Source organism: Sparus aurata, chromosome 23 (genome assembly GCF_900880675.1).
Source record: "Sparus aurata chromosome 23, fSpaAur1.1, whole genome shotgun sequence".
In the NCBI taxonomy this organism is placed as follows: domain Eukaryota; kingdom Metazoa; phylum Chordata; class Actinopteri; order Spariformes; family Sparidae; genus Sparus; species Sparus aurata.
This window is the reverse complement of record NC_044209.1, coordinates 13,248,158-13,270,819: the sequence shown is the minus strand read 5'-3', so window position 1 is coordinate 13,270,819 and position 22,662 is coordinate 13,248,158. Positions and strand designations below refer to the sequence as shown.

General features: G+C 38.4%; 1 protein-coding gene and 1 pseudogene across 1 annotated transcript in view; both read right to left on the bottom strand.

Annotated features, from left to right (window-relative positions):
* LOC115575203 (immunoglobulin alpha-2 heavy chain) overlaps positions 1-22,662 on the bottom strand; it is a 225,356-nt gene that overhangs the window by 34,810 nt on the left and 167,884 nt on the right. The gene's annotated exons all lie outside the window — the stretch shown is intronic.
* LOC115576103 (uncharacterized) lies at positions 215-20,483 on the bottom strand (annotated as a pseudogene).

The window sequence follows — 22,662 nt, the reverse complement described above, 5'->3', positions numbered from 1 at the left end:
CTACACAATACTCAAAATCTTTTGATATGCATCACACATACCCTATCAGCCATATTTAATACGTATACATTGATTTAATACATATTTTATATGTTGATGTACGATATTTATCTGAGTAAAATATCTGTTGAGTTCATGATTAAAGTCAACAAAGCAAAGATTTCTAATCAAATTACACACTGCACACAGAATATATGTATTTTTACTTGTTTATTTTTGTATGTATATATACATTTTACATATTATTAAAAAGTGAATACTACACTAACACACTTTTAATTACCCTTACCGTGTTAAGGAAAAGTAATCAGGTAATATCTGTAATCAGAATGTACCAACAGTACACACATTAATTTATACAAACAATGTTTAAACTGCAGATGCATTGTTTTTATTTTTATACAGGTCACAGCCAAAATCATTCCCAGTTACATTAATCACAATTCATGATGACCCTCTGATTTAGCAGATGGACAGTATATTATCAATTCAAATGAAATATCTGAAGTGATTGAACTTAAATGTTTTTCAAACAATATAAGGAAAAAAGTCCTGTCGTCTCCGTGCTGCATCCATCTTGTCATTCACTGTCTCTTCATCTGAAAAAAAATGAATAGAAGTGGTGCAGGTGACTCAGCTGTTGGGCCGTATCATTGGTTCATTCTGACATTTCTTTTTAGATCTTGCATAAAAAGCTTTATCCTCATACAGCTGGACTTTTACTTCCTGTGGTTTGTTACTGAAAACATGGTAATACGTTTAATTTGTTAAATTCAAATGTCAAAGTCAAACAGCACATTTTCTATAGATGCTCTTCAAATTAAAAGTGTTGATCAGTCGAACATGGCTGTACTAATGAACTGGAAAAGCTGCATTACACACCACTTTACTGTGTAAAATGCAAATGAAAACTGTTCTAAACTTTTTATTTTCTTCTCTGAGGTCCTTTGTAGCGGACAGAGAAATGTGCCCTTTTTATCATTATAACTGCCTCTGTGGTTTCTAATTGTATTAAGTTATACTGGATGCATTTCATCCTAACGACAGTGGATCAGTGGATTTATACATGCTTATTATATCCTATATAGTCTTTGGTTAGTATAACTGAACTGCAGAAGAGTTCCTGCATGTTTACCTTGACCAGGCTCAGTATCACGCTATAGAAGACAGAAGATATGAAGAGAAATACGAAGGAGGAGGCTGTGGACCACAGACTGCTGTACTCATCCTCTTCACTGGCATCGTCTGTGCAGCTCAGAGAAAAAGGCATTGACCCTGGATCAATGTCTAAGAAGAGGAAGGTATAGGTTAGATGAGATGTGTGTATATATATGTGTGCTAAGTGTGTGTGTGAGCTCAAACTTGAATCATCAGCATCACTATATGATCTCATATCATGTTTAAATGTTCCTCTAGCCAAACCGTGGCACAGTGCAGTGTACTACAGTGAGTCAGTGCCTTTCAGCCCAAAGTCATTCATGAACGTGTAACACAAGAGTCTCCATGCAACATTTATTTGAAACAGTCAGCACACATCTCCAGCCGTTAGACATTGTGACACAGACAGATTAAAACACAATAGGATGACATCAAAACAGAAGGGTAGACTAAAATCGACATGTTGACTCGTGTTTTCACAATCACAGAGACCGGTGACATCACGGCGCACACATGTTTCCATGGCAGCGACAACATACAGGGACAGAACACGCCAGCACAAAATACCACACGTAAAGCTGAATCTGCTATTCAACATTCAAGCGAGTTACCCTGGGCCTTCGACACCTCTTTTGGGTCCATGTGGACATCACTGCCAGCGGGCCAGACGTAGCACCCGACCTTATGTGTGTTCCACTTCTCCTTGGTGATGGTGTAAACACTTGTGACTGAGTAGCCAGTTTTGGTCTTCTGTGGCGGGGAGTTGATGCCATCAGTGTACTCGCCGTTCTTTTGTCCAATATGTTCCGACCAGGCGATGTAGTAATCCTGCAGCTTACTACTGGTGACCAGACACACCAGGGTGACCTCACTGTCAGCATCTTGGAGGTCATTGTCTTGGAGGACATGCACTGTTACGTTGAGCTTGTTCTCTCCATCTGAAAGAGATACTCAGTTTAACAGACAGAGATGGACAGAGTACTCGACCCCAGTACTTGAGTAAAAGTAGCTCAGTTGACATGTTACTCGAGTAAGAGTAAAAAAGTACTTGCTTTTAAAGGTACTTAAGTATCCAAAAGTACATGCTTTTAAATTTACTTTAAGTAAAAGTAAGAGTAAGAGTAAATTTCTTATGTTTCACATTAATGAGTTACTATAATTTTTTCTAGATGAATTTAAGGACCTTTTAACTCTTGTTTCTGAGAATTAACTCTTTGAAACCACCTGCACTGATGTGCTTGCTTTTAGAACCACAATGTTATATAAAGCCTGCAGAAACACCTAGAAAAACAGATAAAATGAATGGGATCACAGGAGGACAGCAGATGTTGCAGATGCAGATGTTTATTAACAATCATTAAAACTGTAACCAAATGAACCTGCACCGTCCAACTAACTCTCTATCATTTAGCTAAGTTGGGAACTGGAACCCCCTCAAAGACCAATGTTGTCCCCAGACCACTGGTTGAGAATCACTGCTTTACAATAAAGTACATCTGATGCAGCCATTGTCGTGGTTTTGTGTTGACAAACGCAGTCAAGAGCGTGGCTACTTTGGTGGTATCCTTATGGGGAGGGATGATGTATTTCCGCTTTTACGTAGATCCCAGTGGAGAGTGTGCACTGTGATAGGTTTCCTTCTTTGACAAACACAGCTTGTGTCCAATAGTATTTTAGAAAAAAAAAAGAGCAGACCTGAAAGTAACGAGTACTTTTCAGAATTCCTAGAAATTAACTTGAGTAAAAGTAAAAATATTTGTCTTGGAAACGTATTCAAGTAAGAGTAATAAGTACCAAAGAAATCTAATACTCAAGTAAAGTACAAATCCTCTGGATATGTACTTAAGTACAGTACTCAAGTAAATTTACTCCGTTACTGTCCACCACTGTTAACAGAGTGGTTGATATATGACTATGATGATGATGTTCACTAGACATGAATTATGACGTGTGACTCGGTGACATACCTCCCTTGTGGACAGTCAGATCTTGAACAACTGGAGTCATATCGTTTCCCTCGGCGGAACAGCGCACTTTGGTGACTCCCATCCACTCAGTGTAATTGCGAGTCATCGTGCTGGTTTTGCTATACTTCCCACTACTGGACTGTGTTGCTGAAGGAGTCACAATTTCGGTAACATTTTGTCCATCAATTTGCCACGTGATTTTGGTATCATCGACAATACTCTGGTCTTGTCCAGTAATGATACACTCCAACTTAACCTGGCCGTTGTTGAAAATCTCTTTGGGACTTGGTTGGTTCAGTGTCACTGTGATGGGAGCTACATAAAAGAGAGCAACATGTTACTTAACATTTGTGTACTATTATGTCACTATTGAGTTACAGAACAACAGTATTACACAATGACTGTAGTGGGTCTGTACCTTTAGAGGCCTTCTTTTTACATTGTGTTCCAGCGTGTGTCACTTTTGACACCTCTTTTGGGTCCATGCTAGCATTTCTGCCAGCAGGCCAGACGTAGCACCTGACCTTATGTGTGTTCCACTTCTCCTTGGTGATGGTATAAACACTTGTGACTGAGTAGCCAGTTTTGGTCTTCTGTGGCGGGGAGTTGATGCCATTAGTGTACTCGCTGTTCTTTTGTCCAATATGCTCTGACCAGGCGATGTAGTAATCCTGCAGCTTACGACTGGTGACCAGACACACCAGGGTGATCTCACTGTCAGCTTCTTGGAGGGTGTTCTCTTGGAGTACATGCACTGTTATTTTTGGCCTCTCTCCATCTGAAAGAGATACTCAGTTTAACAGAGTGGTTGATATATGACGATGATGATGATGTTCACTAGACATGAATTATGACGCGTGACTCGGTGACATACCTCCCTTGTGGACAGTCAGATCTTGAACAACTGGAGTCATATCGTTTCCTTCAGCAGAACAGCGCACTTTGGTGACTCCCAGCCACTCAGTGTAACTGCGAGTCATTGTGCTGGTTTTGCTATACTGGCCACTACTGGACTGTGTTGCTGAAGGAGTCACATTTTCAGCCACATCTTGTCCATCAATTTGCCACGTGATTTTAGTATCATTGACAATACTCTGTTCTTGTCCAGTAATGACACACTCCAACTTAACCTGGTTGTTGCTGAAAATCTCTTTGGGACTCGGTTGGTTCAGTGACACTGTGATGAGAGCTACATAAAAGAGAGCAACATGTTACTTAACATTTGTGTACTATTATGTCACTATTGAGTTACAGAACAACAGTACTACACAACGACTGTAGTGGGTCTGTACCTTTAGAGGCCTTCTTTTTACATTGTGTTCCATCGTGCGTCACTTTTGACACCTCTTTTGGGTCCATGCTAGCATTTCTGCCAGCAGGCCAGACGTAGCACCTGACCTTATGTGTGTTCCACTTCTCCTTGGTGATGGTGTAAACACTTGTGACTGAGTAGCCAGTTTTGGTCTTCTGTGGTGGGGAGTTGATGCCATCAGTGTACTCGCCATTCTCTTGTCCAGTATGTTCCGTCCAGGCGATGTAGTAATCCTGCAGCTTACGACTGGTGACCAGACACACCAGGGTGATCTCACTGTCAGCTTCTTGGAGGGCGTTCTCTTGGAGGACATGCACTGTTACTTTTGGCCTCTCTCCATCTGAAAGAGATACTCAGTTTAACAGAGTGGTTGATATATGACTATGATGATGATGTTCACTAGACATGAATGACACGTGACTCGGTGACATACCTCCCTTGTGGACAGTCAGATCTTGTGCAACCGGAGTCATATCGTTTCCTTCGGCAGAACAGCGCACTTTGGTGACTCCCAGCCACTCAGTGTAACTGCAAGTCATCGTGCTGGTTTTGCTATACTGGCCACTGCTGGACTGTGTTGCTAAATGAGTCACATTTTCGGTCACATTTTGTCCATCAATTTGCCACGTGATTTTAGTATCATCGACAATACTCCGGTCTTGTCCAGTAATGACACACTCCAACTTAACCTGGTTGTTGTTGAAAATCTCTTTGGGACTCGGTTGGTTCAGTGTCACTGTGATGGGAGCTACATAAAAGAGAGCAACATGTTACTTAACATTTGTGTACTATCATGCCACTATTGAGTTACAGAACAACAGTATTACATAATGACTGTAGTGGGTCTGTACCTTTAGAGGCCTTCTTTGTATATTGTGTTCCAGCGTGCGTCACCTCACACTTGTAAACATCCCTGTTGTCCCAGTCCGTGTTGTTGACGTTCAGGATACTGACAGCTGAAAACTTGTTTCCAATTGATTCAGGCTTCCAATCAGTGCTGCCAGGGACATTATGTGCATTCTTTTTCCATTTGACTGTCAATTCCTTTGGGGCAAAATAATCAATTGTACACACTAGAGCTTGAGTATCTCCTCGTGGCACTGATAGCAAAGTTACCTTTGGACGGGGTGGGGCTAAGAATACAAAAAAAAACAGACAGATGAGTGTAAACACGAGAGAAATAATTATAGAAAAGAGAAAAAATAATAACTGAACATTCAGAAATCTAATAAAAATGAACAAGGTGATGTATTTGTCTTATACACACGTTTTTGCAGCTTCAAACTCCTGGAGCCTGCAGAACAAGTAAAAGAATGCATCGCATCCCAGTCAGACTTTGGCAATTCGACCAAACTGACTTCTGTGAATTTGTTATTTTTCTCAACTTGAGGGTATTTCACAGAGTTCAAGCTGGACCCACGGGCATCGGTCCACTGGAAAGTAAGACTGCTTGGTGAGAAGTCAAGTGCGAGACAACCAACAGTGATTCTATCACCAGACCCAGGTTGGCATTGAACCAAAGGAAACAGAGTCGGGGCTGTGGCAGTTTGTCCTGTGAAAGAGGAAACATATCAATACGTATGTCTGTGAATAACACATGCAGCTCACCAACAGCTTTTGGTATAACCAGTTATCATCACTGACAGAGAGAATATCATGCTCCTTTGTTGGGACGATCACCACTATACGATAATATACAAAAATATAAGCAATCTTATTATCATTGTTCATGATAAGATGCTATCATCAGATGATTTTCCCAGCAGCAAAGGCATTTTGATCTAAATCATCTTCAAAATCCTTTATATCATCATCTTTAAAATACTTTATATCTTATGGTTCACTATAAAACACTTAATCAGGTAATAGTCATCCACAAGATATTAGTTTGAATGATGAAACTAAAGAGAGACAGAACCTGCCCAAAAGATCATTTCAATTCATAATACGTTTTAATAAATGATGTCCTATTGATATTTTTCTTGTTTGTCTGCTTAGCACACAGATAAACAGACTGGATCAATGTTACTGTTTCTCCTTTGATAAAAGTTAAAAGTTAAATGCAAGAAAACCAGCAGGGATTTTATATCCAAGAGTCGCACTGAACCAAATGAAACAGAGTGGATTCTTTTCAATTTAAAATCACATACATACAGTATCACATGAATAACACAGCCGTTAATGTGGAGAGTAATGTGATTAATGATTGGTTGAATATCAAAATATGGAGACCCAGATTTTTTCCAATGTTTAATAAATGATCTTAAAAATAATAACAATATAAGGAATTTAACCATGAAACTGTGAAACACTTCAATAAATGTTTAAAACCCAGCTCTTGATCATTAAGATTTTTCTGTCTTTTTAACATTGTTGCAACTTCTTTTGTATTTTACCTTACATTGTCCTTTAAATATCTATATGGTATATCAATACTGTAATGAAATTTAAAATGAAATACTAAATTTGTATCGTTTTTGCTGATGATTAACAGCTAAACCTACTCTGCATTTTAAATGTATGTCGTCCCTGTGCTATTTTAATTGCAAAAGAACGTATTTAACTTCATCACTTTTCATAGGTACTTGTTTAATTGAATCACGTACTGATCCTGTATTTAAACACAGAAAAAATTAAACACAGTCAAATTTATGTTCCTTTTTTTAAAAATCCTGGTATGGTTTTACATAGTGAAATTACACTGTAGATAGAATGTCTAGGATAATAATCTGAATAAAAAGATTCATCAGAACTGTCCATGTTAAGTTCAACTCAAGCCACATCCTGCATTCAGTGGCAATAAATAACTCTTTCAACGCTTTCTAAGAAACAGCTGTGCTAAGAAACATCTGGCTGCTCAGTTTTCTAGTTTTTTACCAGAAATATTCACGTCTAAAATTTTTTTTTTTTTTAAAAAAGGTCCTGTTATATATGTTTAAAAGTGACTTACTTGATAATACTGTGACTTGGGTCCCTTTACCCCAGTAGTCGAAGTAATCACTGTGCTGCGTCTGCACTCACTGCTTGAACAAAAACCTCAAGTACTAGACAAATGGGTTAAAAAGTCATTAAGTCGGTATTATGTTGTGGTGTCATCCTATGAGCAAGGATGACACCACAACATCACCCTAACCCTAACCCTATATGGAGAGAATTTTGTTCCTTTATTATTCAATCAAATAGAATAGATTTGAAACCAAAAAGGAGATTTGAGAGCAAAAAAAAAGTGGCAATCAACATTTTCTTTTTTTTTTGAGATCGAAACAGAACAGGTTGCAATTGAAAAAAAAATGTGAGAGAACATATTTCTTCAACTTCAATCAAAACTAATGTTTGTAACTAAAAACATACGACCATTTTGCTTATAAATCAGTCCTCTTTGCTTTCAAGTTAAAAACCTTTGCTTGCAAATAAGTCCTCTTTGCTTGCGAGTTATAAAGTTTTGTTTGCAAATCAGTCCTCTTTGCTTGCAAGTTCTAAAGTTTTGCTTGCGAATTCAACTGCACTTGATGGGCGGGGCCTACGCTGGTGGATGAGAGAAGAGTTTCTATTGGTTGGTTTGACCTGGCTCCAGCTCCAGCTACGTCTTCCACATTCCCTTGTGCTGTGCTGCTTGGAGGCAAGCCTGTCGCTCTTTAAACGTTTCCCATAAGAAATGAATTGCACTATATAGCGTTGGCTACAGCCTGCCGTACATTCACAACAACAACAACAACAACAACACAAGTAATGAATTATAATGCCCTGCTGCTGCAAGCACACTGATTAGCAGCAACATGGTTGTCTCTGCTAGTCACGGCCTGAGCAGAGTAGCCTAATGAGTGAGTGAATTACAGGGAGGCGTATACAATGTAGGGCTGTGATTTAAACATTTAGTGTTGCATGGTACTCGCGGTGCCAAAACGTCACGGTTCCTACACAACACTACTGTCAGCCGGGGTACGGACGGACGGAGAAGACCGCGGCAGCCCACAAACACCCGCTATAAAGCAGCTACTCCTCCCGGCTCCCGTTCTCACTACAGCTGTTCTAATGTCAACAAACACTCGTGGCGAATAATTCAACAAATTCACGCACATTACCAAACTCAGATTTATGTGTCTGTTATATTGAGGGCTACACTGGTCAACATGGAGTGCCAGCATCTGCAGAGGCATCATTGTGTTGCAATCCTTGCAGCTAGCCTTTGGCAGCGGGAGGAGTAGCGGCAGCCCGCTATACAGTGGAAACTGGCACCGCGTTCAGCGGTAGTTTAGTAATCCACGGTCAGGGTTCTCCCGGACGGTGGAACAACGGCGCTGCGCCGCTATACTGCTAGCTCAGCGCCACTATACTCATTTTCAATGTTAGCTGCTTTATAGCGGGTGTTTGTGGGCTGTCGCGGTCTTCTCCGTCCGTCCGTACCCCGGCTGACAGTAGTGTTGTGTAGGAACCGTGACGTTTTGGCACCGCGAGTACCATGCAACACTAAATGTTTAAATCACAGCCCTACATTGTATACGCCTCCCTGTAATTCACTCACTCATTAGGCTACTCTGCTCAGGCCGTGACTAGCAGAGACAACCATGTTGCTGCTAATCAGTGTGCTTGCAGCAGCAGGGCATTATAATTCATTACTTGTGTTGTTGTTGTTGTTGTTGTTGTGAATGTACGGCAGGCTGTAGCCAACGCTATATAGTGCAATTCATTACTTATGGGAAACGTTTAAAGAGCGACAGGCTTGCCTCCAAGCAGCACAGCACAAGGGAATGTGGAAGACGTAGCTGGCGCTGGAGCCAGGTCAAACCAACCAATAGAAACTCTTCTCTCATCCACCAGCGTAGGCCCCGCCCATCAAGTGCAGTTGAATTCGCAAGCAAAACTTTAGAACTTGCAAGCAAAGAGGACTGATTTGCAAACAAAACTTTATAACTCGCAAGCAAAGAGGACTTATTTGCAAGCAAAGGTTTTTAACTTGAAAGCAAAGAGGACTGATTTATAAGCAAAATGGTCGTATGTTTTTACTTACAAACATTAGTTTTGATTGAAGTTGAAGAAATATGTTCTCTCACATTTTTTTTTCAATTGCAACCTGTTCTGTTTCGATCTCAAAAAAAAAAGAAAATGTTGATTGCCACTTTTTTTTTGCTCTCAAATCTCTTTTTTGGTTTCAAATCTATTCTATTTGATTGAATAATAAAGGAACAAAATTCTCTCCATAACCCTAACCCTAACTTCTCAATCAGTTATTAGAGTAAAGATTTACTGTTACATCTCTGCGCTAACATTGACTTTAAACTACTTATTAACTAACTTTTAACCACTAATCTACTTGTTAAAAATAATAAAGACGGTAGTTACCTCATGATCCAAGCAGAAATATTTTGTCCTGCCTTTTTCATCCATCACAAGAATGAGAGAGTACAAGATTAGTGCTCTTAGGTTTTTGTACAGCTCTATATCACAGTGGCCCCTGCCCATCACAGTGACAAAACTAGATACTGGTGACTTCACTGAGACTCAGGGGACCTGCAGCATCAGGGAGGATACGAGTAGAACAGGACTTAAATTTCACTCAACAAAAATAGCTACTGAATTTAAATTTTGCACTTTACTTAAATCAGTTTATCATAGTTTTGTTTTGTTGATTTTTTTTATCCATCATTTCATGAATAAACCATGACTTTAGAGGAACTGTGCTTATCTGAAGAACTGAAATATTTTCTTTTACTTTTACTTTTAACTTTTTATTTCAAATGTATTGATGCAACACCCACCCACACAATTGTTTGTAATGGTGATTACCATCCTCTATTCAGAACATGCTGGATAAAACTGTATCATGATTTTCTGCTATATTGGTTTTGGAAGGCTATATTGTTGAAAACAAACCAATAATAAAGCAAAAAACAAAAAACAAGATAACTGCATAGTACAGCAAACAAACTAAACAACCTACAGTAAAACACGAGTACACCTGCACTCTATCTGGTATTTCTGTCCCCTCCAGCATTCCCTGCAGTACTTTTAGATGATCTGATAAAGGTGTCTGTGCATTTCAGCCTCTTCACGCCTGAATTCCCACCGAGATGCAAATACATGCTGCGAAAGATGAGTCTCATGCTTCGAGGGAAGTTTATTCTTGGCTGTGACGGTTTCCAGAAAGTTTCACTTCTACAGGTGCGGTCCCTGGGGTGCAGAGGGACGGGGGAAGTGGCTCTCTAAACATTATATGGTTAGAAATGTCAGGAAACTGAAACCCCCCAGAGCTTAACCGATAACAGAAGTTGACAGTCTGTTGACTTGATGTGGCGTTATTTTAGGTCTTCTTAGAGCCCTCTGCTGTGACTACACAATCCTCAAAAGCTTTTGATATGCATCACATGTACCCGATCAGCCATATTTAATACGTATACATTTATTTAATACATATTTTATATGTTGCTGTACGAATCTTATCTATACTGAGTAAAATATCTGTTGAGTTCATGATTAAAGTCAACAAAGCAAAGATTTCTAAACAAATTACACAATGCACACAGAATATATGTATTTGTACTTGTTTATTTTTGTATGTATATATATATTTTACATATTATTAAAAAGTGAATACTACACTAACACATTTTTTATTACCCTTACTGTGTTAAAGACAAGTAATCAGGTAATATTTGTAATCAGAATATACCAACAGTACACACTTTTATTTATACAAACAATGTTTAAACTGCAGATGCATTTTTTTTTCTTAATACAGGTCACAGGCAAAATCATTCCCAGTTACCTTAATCACAATTCATGATGACCCTCTGATTTAGCAGATGAACAGTATATTATCAATTCAAATGAAATATCTGAAGTGATTGAACTTAAATGTTTTTCAAACTATATAAGGAAAAAAGAAATGAAGTCCTGTAGTCGTCTCTGTGCTGCATCCATCTTGTCATTCACTGTCTCTTCATCTGAAAAAAATAAATAGAAGTGGTGCAGGTGACTCAGCTGTTGGGCCGTATTATTGGTTCATTCTGACAAAAATTCTTTTTAGATCTTGCATAAAAAGCTTTATCCTCATACAGCTGGACTTTTACTTCCTGTGGTTTGTTACTGAAAAGATGGTAATACGTTTAATTTGTTAAATTCAAATGTCAAAGTCAAACAGCACACGTTCTATAGATGCTCTTCAAATTAAAAGTGTTGATCAGTCGAACATGGCTGTACTAATGAACTGGAAAAGCTGCATTACACACCACTTGACTGTGTAAAATGCAAATTAAAACTGTTCTAAACTTCTTTTTTTTTTCTTCTCTGTGGTCCATTGTAGCGGACAGAGAAATGTGCCCTTTTTATCATTATTACTGCCTCTGTTGTTTCTAATTGTATTCAGTTATGCTGGATGCATTTTATCATAACGACAGACAGAAACGTGTGTGTGTGTGTGTTTCAAATTGTTTAGTTATTTTCAGTGGACCTATACATGCTTATTATATCCTATATAGTCTTTGGTTCCTGCATGTTTACCTTGACCAGGCTCAGTATCACGCTATAGAAGACAGAAGATATGAAGAGAAATACGAAGGAGGAGGCTGTGGACCACAGACTGCTGTACTCATCCTCTTCACTGGCATCGTCTATGCAGCTCAGAGAAAAAGGCATTGACCCTGGATCAATGTCTAAGAAGAGGAAGGTATAGGTTAGATGAGATGTGTGCATATATATGCGTGCGTGTGTGTATTTTCATTAAGATAAGATGCCTTTGTCTCTCTTGAATAGTGCTCAAACTTGAATCATCAGCATCACTATATGATCTCATATCATGTTTAAATGTTCCTCTTGCCAAACCGTGGCACAGTGCAGTGTACTACAGTGAGTCAGTGCCTTTCAGCCCAGAGTCATTCATGAACGTGTAACACAAGAGTCTCCATGCAACATTTATTTGAAACAGTCAGCACACATCTCCAGCTGTTAGACATTGTGACACAGACAGATTAAAAACACAATAGGACGACATCAAAACAGAAGGGAAGACTAAAATCGACAATCGTGTTTTTACAATCACAGAGACCGGTGACATCACGGCGCGCACATGTTTCCATGGCAGCGACAACACACAGGGACAGAACACGCCAGCACAAAATACCACACATAAAGCTGAATCTGCTATTCAACATTCAATCGAGTTACCCTGGGCCTTCGACGCCTCTCGCGGAAGCATGCTGACATTGTCGCCAGCAGGCCAGACGTAGCACCCGACCTTATGTGTCTTCCACTTCTCCTTGGTGATGGTGTAAACACTCGTGACTGAGTAGCCAGTTTTGGTCTTCTGTGGCGGGAAGTTGATGCCATCAGTGTACTCGCCGTTCTTTTGTCCAGTATGCTCCGACCAGGCGATGTAGTAATCCCGCAGCTTCGGACTGGTGACCAGACACACCAGGGTGATCTCACTGTCAGTTTCTTGGAGGTCGTTGTCTTGGAGGACATGCACTTTGGGCTTGTTCTCTCCATCTGAAAGAGATACTCAGTTTAACAGAGTGGTTGATATATGACTATGATGATGATGTTCACTAGACATGAATTATGACGCGTGACTCGGTGACATACCTCCCTTGTGGACAGTCAGATCTTGAACAACTGGAGTCATATCGTTTCCTTCAGCAGAACAGCGCACTTTGGTGACTCCCAGCCACTCAGTGTAACTGCGAGTCATCGTGCTGGTTTTGCTATACTGGCCACTGCTGGACTGTGTTGCTAAATGAGTCACATTTTCGATCACATTTTGTCCATCAATTTGCCACGTGATTTTAGTATCATCGACAATACTCCGGTCTTGTCCAGTAATGACACACTCCAACTTAACCTGGTTGTTGCTGAAAATCTCTTTGGGACTCGGTTGGTTCAGTGTCACTGTAATGGGAGCTACATAAAAGAGAGCAACATGTTACTTAACATTTGTTACTATTATGCTACTATTGAGTTACAGAACAACAGTATTACACAATGACTGTAGTGGGTCTGTACCTTTAGAGGCCTTCTTTGTATATTGTGTTCCAGCGTGCGTCACCTCACACTTGTAAACATCCTTGTTGTCCCAGTCCGTGTTGTTGACGTTCAGGATACTGACAGCTGAAAACTTGTTTCCAATTGATTCAGGCTTCCAATCAGTGCTGCCAGGGACATTATGTGCATTCTTTTTCCAATTGACTGTCAATTCCTTTGGGGCAAAATAATCAATTGTACACACTAGAGCTTGAGTATCTCCTCGTGGCACTGATAGCAAAGTTACCTTTGGACGGGGTGGGGCTAAGAATACAAAAAAAACAGACAGATGAGTGTAAACACGAGAGAAACAATTATAGAAAAGAGAAAAAATAATAACTGAACATTCAGAAATCTAACAAAAATAAACAAGGTGATGCATTTGTCTTATACACACGTTTTCGCAGCTTCAAACTCATGGAGCCTGCAGAACAAGTAAAAGAATGCATCGCATCCCAGTCAGACTTTGGCAATTCGGCCAAACTGACTTCTGTGAATTTGTTGTTTTTCTCAACTTGAGGGTATTTCACAGAGTTCAAGCTGGACCCACGGGCATCGGTCCACTGGAAAGTAAGACTGCTTGGTGAGAAGTCAAGTGCGAGACAACCAACAGTGATTCTATCACCAGACCCAGGTTGGCATTGAACCAAAGGAAACAGAGTCGGGGCTGTGGCAGTTTGTCCTGTGAAAGAGGAAACATATCAATACGTATGTCTGTGAATAACACATGCAGCTCACCAACAGCTTTTGGTATAACCAGTTATCATCACTGACAGAGAGAATATCATGCTCCTTTGTTGGGACGATCACCACTATACGATAATATACAAAAATATAAGCATTCTTATTATCATTGTTCATGATAAGATGCTATCATCAGATGATTTTCCCAGCAGCAAAGGCATTTTGATCTAAATCATCTTCAAAATCCTTTATATCATCATCTTTAAAATACTTTATATCTTATGGTTCACTATAAAACACTTAATCAGGTAATAGTCATCCACAAGATATTAGTTTGAATGATGAAACTAAAGAGAGACAGAACCTGCCCAAAAGATCATTTCAATTCATAATACGTTTTAATAAATGATGTCCTATTGATATTTTTTTTGTTTGTCTGCTTAGCACACAGATAAACAGACTGGATCAATGTTACTGTTTCTCCTTTGATAAAAGTTAAAGCTAAATGCAAGAAAACCAGCAGGGATTTTATATCCAAGAGTCGCACTGAACCAAATGAAACAGAGTGGATTCTTTTCAATTTAAAATCACATACATACAATATCACATGAATAACACAGCCATTTATGTGGAGATTAATATGATTAATGATTGGTTGAATAACAAAATCTGGAGACCCGGATTTTTACCAATATTAAATAAATGATCTTACAAATAATTACAATATGGAATGTAACCACTGTGAAACTTAACTGTTAAATACTTCAATAAATGTTAAAAACTCAGCTCAGCTCAGCTCAGCTCAGCGCTGATAATCAAGATTTTTCTGTCTTTTTAACATTATTGTAACTTATTTTTTTTACCATACATTGTCCTATTCATTCATTAAAACTGATAGATTCAGAGGACTGGAGGAAATCATGAATTTAGTCCTGAATCATTCTTTACCATTTTGCAGGAATAAAGCTTGGTTTGTCTTTAAATATCTATACGGTATATTAATATTGCAATGAAGGAATAAACAATTACATAATCATGTGAATATAATGGATCACAGAAATCATCAAGAAGTTGGATCACCGGAAAATATGGTAGTCAGTTTGCATGCAAAATTTTCTTTCATAGGTGATAAACAAAACAATATATTTTTTTAAATACATTTTTGATTTTTTTGTAGAGATGATTAACAGCTGAACCTACTCTTCATTTTAAACGTAAGTCGTCCCTGTGCTATTTTAACTACAAAAGAACATATTTAATTTGATCACTTTTCATAGGTACTTGTTTAATTGAATCACGTACTGATCCTATGTTTAAACACAGAAACATAGATAAACAATTTCAAATTCATGCTACTTTCTTTTTTAAGAAAAATCCTGGTATGGTTCTACATGGTGAAATTACACAGTAGGAAAAATGTCTAGAATAATAATCTGAAATTAAAAAATCATCAGAATTGTCCATGTGAAATACAACTCAAACCACATCCTGCATTCAGTGGCAATAAATAACTCTTTCAACGCTTTCTAAGAAACATCTGTGCTAAGAAATACCTGGCTGCTCAGTTTTCTAGTTTTTCCAACATCAGTATGAACCTATGTAAGAAATTTCAACATTTCTCTACCACCAATATTTGTATCTTAAAAATAATTTTACAAAAAGGTCACTAAGTTATGTTTAAAAGTGACTTACCTGATGATACTGTGACTTTGGTCCCTTTGCCCCAGTAGTCGAAGTAATCACAGTGCTGCGTCTGCACTCACTGCTTGAACAAAAACCTCAAGTACCAGAGAAATGGGTTAAAACCGCATTAAGTGTTTAAAAAACACAGAAAATCCTAGTTGGTATCATGTTGTGGTGTCATCCTATGAGCAAGTGTTCTGTGTTTATTCTCAATCAGTTATTAAAGTAAAGATTTACTGGTGGATACAATCTACATCTCTGCGCTAACACTGATTTAAAACTACTTTTAGACTAACTTTTACCACAAATCTACTTAATTAAAAATAATAAGACGGTAGTTACCTCACGATCCAATCAGAAGTATTTTGTCCTGCCTTTTTCATCCATCACAAGAATGAGAGAGTGTAAGATTAGTGCTCTCAGGTTTTTGTACGGCTCTATATCACAGTGGCCCCAGCCCATCACAGTGATAAACCCTAATACAAAAACTAGATGCTGGTGGCTTCACTGAGACTCAGGGGACCTGCAGCGTCAGGAAGGATACGAGCAAAACAAAACTTAAATTCCTATCAACAAAAATAGTTACTAAATTTAAGTTTTGCACTTTACTTAAATCAGTTCATCATTGTTTTGTTTTGTTGATTTTTGATTTATCATTTCATGAATATACCATGACATGAATAAACTGTGCAAATCTGAAGAACTGAAATTGAAAATGACCCCTAATTTTCTACTTGTACTTTTAACTTTTAATTTCTAATTTATTAATGCAACAAATAATGGTGATTACCATCCTCTGTTCAAAACATGATGGATAAAACTGCAGCATAATATTCTGCTGTATTGGTTTTGAAAAGCTACATTGTTGAAGACAAACAAACAAAACGATAATAAAGCAAACAACAACAAGAAAAAAAACAGTATTTTCAATGTAAATAATTCAAAATATATTTTGGAAAATAAATATATTGAAGAAATAGAAGAAAAGAGTTTTAAATGTTAAACTGGCAAAAAGTAGTGTTGTTAAAATATGCTGAATAAACAAAATGATTAATGTTAGAGTTTTGTTTAATTTCAACCCAGTGTCCACAATGAAATTTTATATTTCAGCAAAGCACTGACACACATCATACTGTATGTATCATACATTTTTACAAAACATGTCATATCACATACACATCACTGTACATGTGTATGAGCAAATTCTCACTTTGGGGGGTGGAGAGGATAGCAGTGATAGCTGCGCAGCCACCAGGCCAGAGACCGCTCTCTGACTCAGCGTTTCAAAGATTGTAAGCGTGACACAGCTGGATATTCCTGTCAAAATGTCAGGACATTTTCTAGCCGGGTTAGTGGCCAAAGCACCAGGGGAGCCAAAAAATGTTTTTGTGTGGTCTTTTTTGTGCCTCAGGCAATAAGCACATATATATTAACAAAATGGTATAGAACAAGAAGTTGCAATATATCTGTGTTGTGAAGAAACATAAATGGCCACCATTTATTCTGGTGATTGGGTTGTTTATTTGATCTTTTTGGCAGCAATTAGCCTGTAGATATGAGGTGTAAGATATGCTGATATAATGTTGTGTTGTTGATACACAGTAGGTAAAGTGCTGCTCAGCCATGGTGTCATAAAGTGTCGACAAATTCAATATAAAGTGGCCAGAATATGAATTTAAATAAATAATAATATAAACTGTCATTTTTCACTTAAATGTGATCATAAATCAGTTTCCCTTCACTTCATAGTGTAAGGCAGAGAGAGCCCCTTCAATGCGTCCTTATCTAATCCATTCCACTTGTTCATATAGAGAACGCCCACATCACTGAAAATCCAGTCCACGATTTCCCTGCGACCTTGCTTGCACTCAGTACCTGCAGCGTGTGTACCTTGAAGCACACAGAGCGACTAGAACAGCATGAGGAGAAGAACGTGATGAAGAAGAGTGGATATAAGAAAGTTTTTCAGGACAGTAAGTATTCATCACTGCTGGTAGTAACAATTAGTCAGCTCCACCTCCAGCTAACAGCAGAAAGTCCCATGTAATTAATGAACCAAGTGCTCCCTGTTTGACAAATAAAAACCTAGCTTGCACACGTACCTTTGTTGTTTCATGGTCAAAAGTTACATTCCAGCTCTAAAAGAACGCTGCTACTTAGCTGGCTAGTCTGAACTGCATAGTGAAGTCCCTGGTTGTTTATAGAGTAAAGTGTGCACCAGTGGTGGCTGGTGACTGAAAAAATTGGGGAGGACAGGAGGAAAACCAGTCCACGGTGTCATGTTATTTTATACAAGTCAACTACTTATCCCTACTTTCTTATATTCAATGAAAATTAAGCAATAAAACAATGACTTACAAGACTTCTTTAAAAAAACATTTTATTAAGTGGCTAACATACAAGACGAAAAAAACACCAATGTGTACCCCTTCTGGGATTTGATCCCCAGTCATCTGTGTGGCAGGCAACTGCTCTACTTACTGTGCTACCGCAGCAGCAGTCAATGTACATACTTCATGACAGCACAGTACATCACACTCAGTATTGTGTCCCTGTCGTGCCGCTAATGTTAGGTCCTCCAGCAGGACGAATGAAACGAAAACTATGAATTATCTTTATGACTGCTTCTCTCTGATTTCTCCGAACTGTTTTTTTTCTTTCAGAAATTTGCTTATATTTCCTTTGAACCCGATTCCAATATCGCTGAAAACTCCATATTTCTTGTCCGAGCATGGCTGGCAGTGAAAGCTGTAAAATACATAGAAGTATTTTTTGTTTATGGTTGTATAAATGTGAGAATGAAATTTGGGAACTCTTATTGGACCAACCTGCTGTCAATCTTGTATTCTGGTTGCTGATTGGTAAGGGAGGACGTCCTCCCTTAGCGAGTCATTTTACGTGTCTCAGCCAATCATAGATCAGTATGAAAAAATCCTAAATGCATTGAGTGAATGGAAGGAGATCCCTCCCACGGAGGACAGAAGCCCTCCGTCCTCCTCTAGCCCCCACCTTCCTGCTCCCTGCTCCTCTCACAGACTGCTCTGTCTCCTCCGTCTGCAGCTGTCGCTGTTGAAAACCGTTCTAAGTGGATTTTCTTCCAAAGAAGAAACTTTTTTTATGATATAGTATATAATATTTTACAAATGATATTGAGATTTGGTAATGATTTATTTCAACCAGTTACTCTTTCTTGAAAAAAAAAAGATCTTCCTCTTGCCTCTCAAAAATAGAGGAGGACCAACCTCCTCTGCCTCTATGGACGAGCCTCCTCTGGTGTGCACTCTTTTTACTATATACTATCTTTGGGCTGACTTCCTTCCGGAGCATCAGCTGTGTTTCTCACTTTACGCATAGATGCATTCTGTGAAACAGGAGCTGAGCTCATTCACATGTGATTATCTTCAGTGGATGATAATATAAAACACTAATAATAATCACTCCATCACCCCTATTGACCTCTAGGAGTCAGGGCAGAGGAGCACAGAGAGTGACAGGGGAGACTATAAAGGTGAGTCTAAAGGATTTCACAGGATGGAGTCATTTGTGATGCAGACAGTCTTGTAATTATATGGAACTCAATATGAATATGAAAGGGGCTATATATATATGTATATATATATATATATATATATGTATTTCTTTATTTATTTCTGTATATATATATATATATATATGTATGTATTTCTTTATTTATTTCTGTATATATATATACATATATATACGCATATATATATTTAAAAAGACAAATTAGCCTGACCCAAATATTTTTAGAGTATCTTAATCTTAATCTTAATGATGTAAACATACTGTTACTGTGCAAACCTGTGTTTGTTCTTGTACTGTATTAAAAAAACAGACTGAAATAATAATATTAAATAATTTCTCAGTCTTTGTTACCTGTTTGTGAAATTTTATGATTGCGCGCTACGTTCACTCACATCCTGTGCATCTATTGGGGGCTAAGCCCCCCCCCCCCCCCCCCCCCCCCCCCCGTCCTTAAAACCTAGTGACGCCCCTGCTGCTCAGCCTCATAAGAGAAGATCAACCTGACTCCACTCTTTGTTTAGGTTTAGCAAATGTTGTGACAGGAGTGTGTTGTGGGCAGACACATCAAATATTCTGAATTAAGAGTTGATTCAGAAACAATTTGTATGTAAAGCACGTTCTATCAGTGACTGTCACAGTGACATCTGCAGTGGTTTGTGTACAGCTCTAAGGCTTCCTGTGTCACGGTGGCTCTTGAGCACAATAATAAACAGCAGAATCTTCAGTCTTCAGACTGTTCATCTGCAGATACACCTGTTGTCTCTGGAGATGGTAAACCGGCCTTTGACTGACTCAGAGTAGTACTGGGTGCTACCACTTCCACTGTAAATCCAGGCAACCCACTCCAGTCCTTTTCCAGGAGCCTGTCTGATCCAGTGCATCCCATAGCTGCTGAATGTGAATCCAGAGGCTGTACAGGTCAGTCTGTGAGATTCTCCAGGCCTTTTAACCACTGGTTCAGATTCTGTCAGAGTCTGACCATCAACACCTGTGGAGACAAAAAATATGTGTGTCATTGGCTTGGCAGCACAAATAAAAGTTATCTAAAATTAAGGTCAGTGTAGATGTTCACCTGCCCAGCAGACAGTTAACAGCAGCAGTCCTGTCCTATAGTCCATCATGTTAAACTGCGTGTCCACTGTTCTCTGTCATCCTCTTTGCAGTCAGATAAGTAGAGGAGGAAGACATCTGAGTTTTGCATTGACTCCCCACAGAGAGGAAACAGTTCCCACATTTCTATGAATTAAACTTCATATTTACAAATGACATTTATTCAAATAAGTTCAAATGTAATTTGTCTCAGCATCATGGTTTCTCATTACTCCCCACAAGCATATTGGACAGATGAGGTCAATGATCTACTGTTCAGTACCTCTCAGTAATCAGAGTAATTCACGCCATGGCGTCAAAACAAACATATTCATCTGGTTCAAAAAAAACAAAAAACTAGATGAAGAAAAACAGTTCCCACATTTTCTTCAAAGTAAACTTCACATTTGTTTTCTGTAAATATCTTATATTGTTTATTTATTTTCCATTTAACTTATTTTTGTCTGATTCTTTTCCTGTACTTGTTGCATCTTGAGCTGTTGTAAAAAGTGAATTTCCCCGTTGTGGTATAAATAGATCCATCTAATCTAATCTAATCTATAATCTAATCTAATCTATTCAACATATTTGAATACACAACCACAGTGGACATAAGGCTTTTGTCTACTCATCAGTGAAAGTGAGGTAAACTGTCCCAATAGGGGCTGCTCAGACAGCTTCACGATGTGTTTGCCACTAGATGGCAGTCTGGACTCACGTTTCATGCTTCCATCAACCAGCTGGCATGTGAACCATAAACCAAACCATCCATCTAGCATGAACCAGCTGAAATTGTTCATGAGGAAATATTTCTGGACATAAAGAACGCAGGTTGAATTATTGTTCTGAATGACCGCTTCCAGGTTGCTGCTCGTGTGATCGACCGCTGAGCTTGTAGAGTAGTTGATTTGTACGGATTTGTAAAGTCACCTTGATGGTCAATGCATTTCCCACTCCCCCTCCCTCTCTATTGCATTGTTCACATTTGCACATTTGCACTAACTTGCTGCTGCCTGTTAACTCACAACCCAACCTACCTTAAAGCTACTTTGCACCTTATGTAGATACTGTAAATTTCTCATTTTAGTATATTTAGTCTTTTTTTATTCTATCTGACTTGTTTTTTATTATATCTGACTGGGGACAAGGTTATTGAATAGAATTAAATTAAATTGCAGTACAATAACTCACAAATAAACAATTAAACACAAACAAATGAATATGTACATGAATTTGTTAATGTGGTTGGAAGAAGTCTGCCAAATATTAGCCCAAACTGAAACTGTGTGTGCTGATATTCTAGATACCTGCACAGTACAGCAAAACAAACTAAACAACCTACAGTAAAATGCGTGTACACCTGCACTCTATCTGGTATTTCTGTCCCCTCCAGCGTTCCCTGCAGTACTGTTAGATGAGCTGATGAAGATGTCTGTGCATTTCAGCCTCTTCACACCTGAATTCTGCGAAAGATGGGTCTCATGCTTCGAGGGAAGTTTATTCTTGGCTCTGACGGTTTCCAGAAAGTTTCACTTCTACAGGTGCGGTCCCTGGGGTGCAGAGGGACGGGGGAAGTGGCTCTCTAAACATGATATGGTTAGAAATGTCAGGAAACTGAAACCCCCCAGAGCTTAACTGATAACAGAAGTTGACAGTCTGTTGACTTGATGTGGCTTTATTTTAGGTCTTCTTAGAGCCCCCTGTTGTGACTACACAATCCTCAAAAGCTTTTGATATGCATCACACGTACCCTATCAGCCATATTTAATACATATACATTTATTTAATACATATTTTATATGTTGCTGTACAAATCTTATCTATACTGAGTAAAACATCTGTTAAAGTCAACAAAGCAAAGATTTCTAATCAAATTACACACTGCACACAGAATATATGTATTTTTACTTGTTTATTTTTGTATGTATATATACATTTTACATATTATTAAAAAGTGAATACTACACTAACACACGTTTAATTACGCTTACTGTGTTAAAGAAAAGTAATCAGGTAATTTCTGTAATCAGAATGTACCAACAGTACACACATTAATTTATACAAACAATGTTTAAACTGCAGATGCATTTTTTTTTATTTATATACAGGTCACAGCCAAAAACCATCTTCAGTTACCTTAATCACAATTCATGATGACCCTCTGATTTAGCAGATGAACAGTATATTATCAATTCAAATGAAATATCTGAA